General features: G+C 43.4%; 1 pseudogene; it reads right to left on the bottom strand.

Annotated features, from left to right (window-relative positions):
* Window positions 1-141: 141 nt before the first annotated feature.
* Window positions 142-9,776, bottom strand: LOC121655856 (annotated as a pseudogene).
* Between the last annotated feature and the right edge of the window lie 37 nt (window positions 9,777-9,813).

The following is a 9,813-nucleotide window of genomic DNA, read 5'->3' as shown; positions in this document are numbered from 1 at the left end:
GGGACCGTGGGGGGCTCTTGCTGGGGCTCTCCTCTGCCGCCCTTCGGGTGGGGCTGGAGTCGTCTTTGTGGTGGGGTGGCTTGGGTTGGTGCTCCGGGTCTGCTGCTGAGGGCCCGGCCCAGGCCCTGGTCTGCCTCTGGCCTCTTCTTTCCCTTTTGCTCTTTTTGCTATTTTCCATCTTTTTCTGTCCCCTCCGGTGAGGTCCAGAAAGATTACATAGATTCCGTGATTCAAAGTAAATAAATAAATAAATGAATCAGATTATCAAGTGAGGTGATAGGAGTGGAGATAGTTGTATGACAGTTGTAAAACACTTACACTTCCTCAGACCTGGTGTCAACCACTGGACCCCCGCATGTTCTATCCTGAAAAGAGGAGGAAGGTCAGAGCAGCACAGCCTCTTTCAGCTTGCAAACACAGACATGGTTTTGTTCTACACTGTGTACAACAGGAAGTATTTAATCAAAATACACTTCTAGATAAAAATATTAATGACTACTTTCTAACATTTTGACGCATTGACAATATAGAAGTGTGTAAGGGACACCTTAATCCACTTATTATGTCCCTCTCTGTTAAACCCCCTTGCCCCCCAAAGAATACATAATTAGGTTTTGGGCTTAAATATAAATAAAGTTGCTTGTTTCTATCACAAAATCTGGCAACACTGTTCAGTCCAGAACAAGAAGACTGCTGATAATGCTCCAGGTTTTAAAGGATGAGGATTTAATTAAGGCAAGGCAAGGCAAATTTATTTGTATAGCACATTTCATGTACAAGACAATTCAAAGTGCTTTATATAAAACATTTCAGCAGGGTGCAGAAAGCAATACAAGTGCATTAATAAAAAAAAAGATTAAAAAGATTAAAAGAAATGCAATTAATGAAATAAAAACAGAATGAAGATGCTAAAATAAAATAGATAAAATGCAAGAAAAACAACATTAAAACATGATTCCAGCTTAAACGAACCAGATGTAGATTTTGACTTCTAAATAAAAACTATTGAAATGCAGCAGAGAACAGGTGGGTCTTTAACCTGGATTTAAATAAACTGAGTGTTTCAGCTGATCTGAGGCTTTCTGGGAGTTTGTCCCAGACATGTGGAGCATAGAAGCTGAATACAGCTTCGCCATGTCTGGTTCTGACTCTGGGAACTGATAAGAAACTGGAACCAGATGACCTGAGGGTTCTGGCAGGTTCATACTGGGTCAAGAGGTCACTGATGTATTTTGGTCCTAAACCATTCAGAGCTTTATAGACCAGCAGCAGAACTTTAAAGTCTATCCTCTGACAAACAGGCAGCCAGTGTAAAGACCTCAGAGATGGACTGATGTGGTCCACTTTCTTGGTCTTAGTGAGGACTCGAGCAGCAGAGTTCTGAATCAGCTGCAGGTGTCTAATTGATTTTTTAGTTAGAACCTGTAAAAATACTGTTATAATAATCAAGCCGACTAAAGATGAAAGCTGGACTAGTTTTTCCAGGTCCTGCTGAGACATCAGATCTTTTACCCTTGATATATTCTTAAGGTGATAGTAGGCTGATTTTGTAATTCCCTTAATGTGTTTTTCAAAGTTAAGGTCTGAGTCCATGAGTACACCCAGATTTCTGGCCTGGTTGGTGGTTTTTAGGTGTATAGACTGAAGCTCTGTGGTGACTTTTAATCGTTTCTCTTTCGCACCAAAAACCATCACCTCAGTTTTGTTTTTGTTTAACTGAAGAAAGTTTAGACACATCTAGTCATTAATCTCCTCAATGCATTTACCAAGAGCCTGTATTAAGACTTTCAATGGGGACAAGTTATTACTTGTTAGGGATATTTACATAATTTTAATTTTCATATTATTACAATGATTCATATTAATGCTCGGGTTAAGTTTAGTCTGTGATAGTGCCAGACAGATAGATTCTCTGGAACTCCTTCTGACTACAAACGAAGGTTAGTTTAGTCCGACTTAATTTGGAATAGTGCCCTTCATGTACACACTTCCCTGACAGACATGAGCCATGTTATCTATACTGGCATTAAATCATTTGACTCTATCAGACATTGTGTGCATACTTGAGGGTTTCCAGACTCCGTTGTGGATCCTTTTGTTCCTCCATCAGCAACTTTTCTGAGTCACCTGGATGATTGTAGCTCAAGTCCAGCTCTCTGAGAGGAGATGCAGGGTTGGAGCTCAGAGCTGAGGCCAGAGAAGCCCAGCCTTTCTCTGTGATCAGGCAGCCTGACAGACTGTGGACACACAAAGCAACACATGACAAACACCGTTAAAAACAATAATAACATTAATAGTAGTAAAAGACTTTATGAAAACAGTTAAAAACAATAGATCAGGGTGTTCAGCTCTGGTCCTCGAAGGCAGTCCTGCAGGTTTTAGATGTCTCCCTGATCCAACACACCTGATTCAAATCAAGTGACATTCTTTGACTGTTTGTCAAGTTCTGCCCAAATATGTTGACCCATGAATCTGATTCAGGTGTGCTGCTGCAGGAAACATCCAAAATTTCCAGGACAGTGGCCCTCAGGAACTGACTTTGAACACCCTTGTGTTACATGCAACATCCATACATTATATAATGTGTTAAAAACCAAACTACTTCTACTAAAAGCTAAAGTTATAACTGTCTTATGTTATTGGGTTTTTGTTTATATATATAGTGATAGCTATAGTTGACTTACTTGTTGATAAATAGTTGTAGAAAAACTGCCTGAGACATTGCTGCATTTTACTACGTTAGCACCGCGTCCAAAGACATGCATGTTAGGTTAATTGGACACTCTAAATTCTCCGTAGGAGTGAGTGTGTGTGTGAATGGTTGTTTGTCTCTATCTGTGTTGGCCCTGCGACAGACTGGTGACCTGTCCAGGGTGTACCCTGCCTCTCACCTGTTAAAATGCTGGGATAGGCTCCAGCTCACCCGCGACCCGAAATGGAATAAGCGGTCAAGATAATGGATGGATGAATACTTACTAATCCAATTTCTGGAAAACTTTCCATTTTTAGGATTTAATAGGGATGAAAGAAGACAGTAACAATCTGTAAATTCAGGTTTTGTTTCCACTTTTATTTCAGTTGTTTTCCCCTTAACTTTGTCGACGAGCTCCACAGCTAGAGCTGGTCAGGACACAACCAGCCTGAAACATTTGGATGTTTAAAGTTTATGAGTCATGGTTAATTTTAAGTAGCATGTTAGAGGCCAGCTGAGCCATGTGTCTAATGAAGATGAGTATCCAAAAAAACTAGATGAAAAGCTGATGTGAAAGTGCATGTCATAAATTTCTTCCCCTCCAAAGCCAAGGCAACCACATACAGCATCCAGAATAAAGGAGATTTCGGCAGGAAAATATGATTTTACTTCAGAAATAGTATAAGAAAATGATTAAACTCTTTTTGCATGGTTAATCCCATGCAAAATAAAATAAAATAAAAGCTTGTCAGTTGCTTTTAACCGATGCAACAGAAGGAAGTAGCATCAAGATTGATACTGTGTTCAGACAAAACAAAAACTGAAGTGTTCAAGGTGTAAAAATGGCTTTAGTAAACCACTGTGAGGCAAAACTATGCCTATTTTTTAGGCCTTTTTTGAAAATTGTATACCCATAATTAAATGAGTACATCTCTGCCACCACAAGCTCTGTTTGAATACTTTTGGAGTCATAGTAAAGGGAACATTTGTGAGATTTGTTAAGATGTATAAATATCAGTGTATGTGCTACTGGTGAAGAATAAATGAAGACGACACATAGCACAAATATAAAACGTTTCAGGCTTGCCTAGAAAAACAACACAGGATGAATATGAATATAATTGGGAAGGATGCAGCTGTAGCTTTAATCACAGAACAATATGTGAACATTTTCTCTACAAAGGTCAACCTGGATAAAGTGAAACGGAACAAATTAGAGGTTTTAGTAGAAACTGTTAAGATAAGGTCTCAAAAATGATCATTTTGACACAGTTTGGCACCATCTGTTTTCAAAGTCCCTCAGCTAGAGGAATCTGTAGTTTTAAAAAGGTTAAAGTGAAACTTGAAAGATCTCAAACTTTGCTGTCAGAAACATGTAGACATATCCATCATGAATATTAAAAACCAAAACAGCTTACAAGCAGGAAAATGAGCCACACAGAGAAATTGCAGGCTCCATTACTAAATCACCATAATGCTATACTTTATTTCCACTTTAAGTGTATTTTAATCTGACCTTAGTGTTTCCAGGGCACAATGTGGACTACTAAGTCCAGCAGACAGAAATGCTACTCCTGAATCCCGCAGGTCATTGTTACTCAAGTCCAGCCCTCTCAGGTTGGAGGACTGGGAGCTGATAACCGAGGACAGGGCTTCGCAGCTTCTCTCTGAGAGGTTGCAGCCACTTAAGCTGAAAAGAAAAGTAAAATAATACTTAAGTTTTAAATGTTTTGAATTATATCAAGGCTGTGCCGGCTTTTAGATGTTTTCTGTACCTACATGGCTTTTTTTGAGGCTTTAATCACTGGTAGTAACCTAAAAAAAGCCTCTTCTGAAGCAGAGTATTTTTTCAGGTCAAACACATCCAGATCTTTTTCTGATGACACTAAGATGAAGACCAGAGCTGACCAGTGAAGGGGAGACAGCTCATCGATGGAAAGATGCCCTGAATTGAGGTACAGCTGGATCTCCTCCACTAGGGAACAATCATTCAGTTCACTCAGACAGTGAAACAGATTGATGCTCTTCTCCACAGACAGATTCTCACTGATTTTCTCCTTTATGTACTGGTTTGTTTCTTCATTGGTGTATGAGTTATTTCCTGGTGGTTGCAGCAGCCCCCTCAGGAGATTCTGATTGCTCAGCTGTGAAAGACCCATTAGGAAACGGAGGAACAAGTCTAGATGCCCATTTGAACTCTTTAAAGCCTTGTCCACAGCAGTCTGGTAAAACTGGTTGCCTGCACATCTTCGTTCAGACAACTGGAATCTTGCTTCATCTTCTTCCAGCAGACTGACTCCAGAGTCGGTGAAGGTCTGATGCACATGTAGAGCAGCCAAAAACTCCTGAACACTCAGATGGACAAAGCTAAACACTTTGACCTGGTACAGTCCTCTCTCCTCAATAAAGATCTGTGTGAACACTCCTGAGTAAACTGAGGCTTCTGTGATATCGATGCCACACTCTGTCAGGTCTGATTCATAGAAGATCAAGTTGCCTTTCTACAAGTGCTCGAAAGCCAGTTTTCCCAAAGACTCAATCATCTTTCTGTTTGTTGGACTCCAGGGTGGATCTGTTTCAGTGCCACAATCATACTTCACCTTCGTCACTTTAGACTGAACCACCAGGAAGTGGATGTACATCTCAGTCACAGTCTTGGGAAGTTCGGTGCCCTTCTGTGTTTTTAAGATATCATCCAGTACTGTAGCAGTGATCCAGCAGAAGACTGGGATGTGGCACATAATGTGGAGGCTTTGTGATGTCTTGATATGAGAGATGATCCTCCTGGCCTGCTCCTTATCTCTGAACCTCTTCCTAAAGTACTCCTCCTTCTGTGGATCAGTGAACCCTCTGACCTCTGTCACCATGCCGACACAGTCAGGAGGGATCTGACTGGCTGCTGCAGGGCGTGTGGTTATCCAGAGGCGAGCAGAGGGAAGCAGTTTCCCCCTAAGGAGGTTTGTCAGCAGCACATCCACAGAGGTGGGCTCCGTAATATCAGTCAGGGTCTCATTGTTGTGGAAATCCAGAGGAAGTCGACACTCGTCCAGACCATCCAAGATGAAGACAACCTGGAACTCTTCAAACCTGCGAAATCCTTTGGTTTCAGTAAAGAAGTGATGAATAAGTTCCACCAAGCTGAACTTTTTCTCTTTCAGCACATTCAGCTCTCTGAAAGTGAATGGAAATGTGAACTGGATGTCCTGATTGGCTTTGTCTTCAGCCCAGTCCAGAGTGAACTTCTGTGTTAAGACAGTTTTTCCAATGCCAGCCACTCCCTTTGTCATCATGGTTCTGATTGGTTCATCTCTTCCTGGTGGGAGTTTAAAGATGTCTTCTTGTTTGATTGTGGTTTCTGATTTGATTGGTTTCCTGGATGCTGTTTCAATCTGTCTGACCTCATGGTGATTACTGATGTGTGCTGTCCCCCCCTCTGTGATGTAGAGCTCTGTGTAGATCTGATTCAGGAAAGCTGGGTTTCCTGCTTTAGCAATCCCTTCAAACATACACTGGAACTTCTTCTTCAGGGTGGATTTAAGTTTATGCTGAACTGTGAGAGGAAAGTCTCAAAAAAACACACAAAAAGCATTAATCTATGAAAATGCTATGCCACTTAAAATCAATAATAATGCTATGAGAAAAGTGTTCTATATATAAACTTTAGAGAAGTCTTCTTACTGCTCAGCAGACGGTCTGCCAGCTCCTCCTGCTTCATTGTCTTTAAGAAAAGAACTGTGATCTCCAGAAAAGCGTCTCTGCTGCTCTTTCTGCGTTCTTCATCCTCATCTTTCAACACCTCCTCATCCTCCCTTCTACTATCTGAACCTTCTGAGGAATCTAAATTCAGAACGTTTTGGAACCTCTTCAGCTCACTCTTCACAAATGCGACAATGTTGTTCTCCAGCTCCTGAAACATATGACACAATCCGACTGATACCAGATCCACGTCGGACACATGGCCTATCCACTGGCATAAAAGTGCATCATACAAATAACTGAACAGAATAGATGGAAAAGTAGTTGTTGTACATGTACATACCATAAATATGGAGTCCAGCTGTGTTTGATGCTGCAGGGCATTAGGTCCCTCTGAGCTATGCTGGTGCACTCTGTGGAGGAATCATGAAAAATTAGCTCTTTGAGTTTTATTTATGGGCATCTAAAAAAAATCATAATTTTTCCCTGCCACTGGTCATATTTAAGAAGAGAGAACAAATTTCTAAATGCCAGCCTCTTAGCATAGCAGATTATTATACATTTGCTCAGTATGTAGCCTTTAACTGCTCTCACTTGGTCCTATTGACAATCCGTTAACTTTTCTTAGCATTTACAGGTCACGTTGAGTTACTTAAAAAAATAAGTTAATGTGAATCTGACTCCAACATATCAGAGTTACTAGTAGATTCAGTCCATGTGAAAGAGTAGTGAGCGTTGGTGTAAATCCCACTGCTCAGTATCTGTGGATGCTGATTGCATTTTCTAATACACAAGTAAAACTATCCATCCGTCCATCGATCCATCTTCTGCCGCTTATACGGAGTCGGGTTGCGGGGGCAGCTGCCCCAGTAAGGAAGCCCAGACTTCCCTCTCCCTGGCCACATTCACCAGCTCATCCGGGGGGATCCTGAGGTGTTCCCAAGCCAGCTGCGAGATGTAGTCCGTCCAGCGTGTCCTGGGTCTTCCCCGGAGCCTGTGGGATGTGCCCGAAACACGTTACCAGGGAGGCGTCCAGGAAGCATCCTGACCAGATTCCCGAGCCACCTCATCTGGCTCCTCTCGATGTGGAGGAGCAGCGACTCTACTCTGAGCCCCTCCTGGATCACCAAGCTTCTCACCTTATCTCTAAGGGAGAGCCCGGCCACCCTGCAAAGAAAACTCATGTCGGCCGCTTGTATTCGCAATCTTGTTCTTTCGGTCACTACCCACAGCTCGTGACCATAGGTGAGGGTAAGAACGCAGATTGACCGGTAAATCAAGAGCTTTGCCTTTTGGCTCAGCTCCTTCTTCACCACAACAGACGCTGCACCAATCCGCCTGTCGATCTCCCGCTCCATCCTTCCCTCTTTCTTGAACAAGACCCCGAGATACGTGAACTCCTCCACTTGGGGCAGGACCTCATTGTGAGAAGGCACTCCACCCTTTTCTGACTGAGGACCATGGTCTCGGATTTGCAGGTGCTGATTCTCATCCCAGCCGCGTCACACTTGGCTGCGAATCGCTCCAGCGAGACCTGAAGATCACAGCCTGACGAAGCCAGATGTCTGCAAAGAGCAGAGACCCTATCTTGAGGCCACCAAACCAGATCCCCTCAACACTTCGGCTGCTCTTAGAAATTCTTTCCATAAAAGTTATGAACAGAATCGGTGACAAAGGGCAGTCTTGGCGGAGTCCAACCCTCACCAGAAATGACTCTGATTTACTGCCAGCGATGTGGACCAAACTCTGACACCAGTCGTACAGGGACCAGGCAGCTCGTGCAAGCGGGTCTGGCACACCATACTCCCAGAGTACCCCCCACAGGAGTGTCCGGGGGACACGGTCGAAGCCTTCTCCAAGTCCACAAAGCACATGTAGACTGGTTCAATGAACTCCCATGCCCCCTCCAAGATCCCGAAGAGAGTATAGAGCTGGTCCACTGTTCCACAACCCGGACAAAAACCACACTGCTCCTCCGCAATCCGAGGTTTGACTATCCAACAGACCCTCCTCTCCAGTACCCTTGAATAGACCTTACCAGGGAGGCTGAGGAGTGTGATCCCCCTGTAGTTGGAGCACACCCTCCAGTCCCCCTTTTTGAAAAGGGGGGGCCACCACCCCAGTCTGCCAGTCCAGGGGAACTGTCCCCAATGTCCACACGATGCTCCAGAGGTGTGTCAGCCAAGACAACCCTACAGCACCTAGAGCCTTAAGGAACTCTGGGCGGACTTTATCCACCCCCAGGGCCCTGCCTCCGGGGAGCTTTTTAACCACCTCAGCGACCTCAGCCCCAGAAATGGGAGAGCCAACACCAGCTACCCCAGACTCTCTTTCCTCATTGGAAGACGTGTTGGTGGGATTGAGAAGGTCTTCGAAGTATTCCCTCCACCGCCTCACAACATCCCGAGTCAAGGCGCAAAATCAGTAGCTAGACTCTTCTCCTCTGTTGTTCCCCAGTGGTGGAACGAACTACCAAACTCCGTCCGATCCGCAGAGTCCTTATCCGCTTTTAAGAGCAAGCTAAAGACTCAGTTGTTTAAGGAGCATTTCCACACTTAGCTTAACTCTTCTGCTCAGAATGAGTTAGAAAGATTTGTCCAGCTTTTTGGCTCAACCAAGTACTGAAAAGCTGTGTGCACTTATGCACAAGATGATATTGTGTGATGAAATCATGCACTTATGACCAAGTTGATATTGTATGATGAAATCGTGATCTTGTATTTAAACAAATGACTTAAAAAAAAAAAAAAAAAAAAAAAATCTTGTTTGAATTCATGCTTGTGTTGTTCTTACTCTCACATGTAAGTCGCTTTGGATAAAAGCGTCTGCTAAATGACTGTAGAATAGAATAGAATAGAATAGAATAGAATAGAATAGAGGTCAGCAGCCCCCCATCCACACTGTACACAGTGTTGACGGAGCACTGCTTTCCCCTCCTGATGCGCCGGATGGTTGACCAGAATCTCCTCAAAGCTGTCCGGAAGTCATTCTCCATGGCCTCTCCAAACTCCTCCCATGCCTGAGTTTTTGCCTTAGTGATTGCCAAAGCTGCGATCCACTTAGCCTGCCGATATCTATCAGCTGCCTCTGGAGTCCCACAGGCCAAAAAGGCCTGATAGGACTCCTTCTTTAGTCCTTCTTTAGTTAACTTGTCCATGATTTGCTAGCAGTGCAAAAACTATGCAACTATATGTTGTTTTATTTAGCCAAGTCCCTCCCACCCCCGGCAATAACTCTGGGCTCGCTGTAGGGGGGCGACGCCTCTAGTTTGGGAACCACTCTTTTACATAACGTATATATAGAGCTCACCTTGTAGCAGAAGGTTGATCTTTAATCTCAGTACTAATCTTTGAAGTGTCACTCCTAAAACACACAGAGCTGGTTCCAGAGTCAGAAAAAAAAACATTTATTAAAGCACAAGACTT

The sequence above is a fragment of the Melanotaenia boesemani genome, chromosome 16, assembly GCF_017639745.1.
Source record: "Melanotaenia boesemani isolate fMelBoe1 chromosome 16, fMelBoe1.pri, whole genome shotgun sequence".
In the NCBI taxonomy this organism is placed as follows: Eukaryota; Metazoa; Chordata; class Actinopteri; order Atheriniformes; family Melanotaeniidae; genus Melanotaenia; species Melanotaenia boesemani.
The sequence above is the reverse complement of the archived record's forward strand: the minus strand, read 5'-3'. Positions and strand labels throughout refer to the sequence as shown.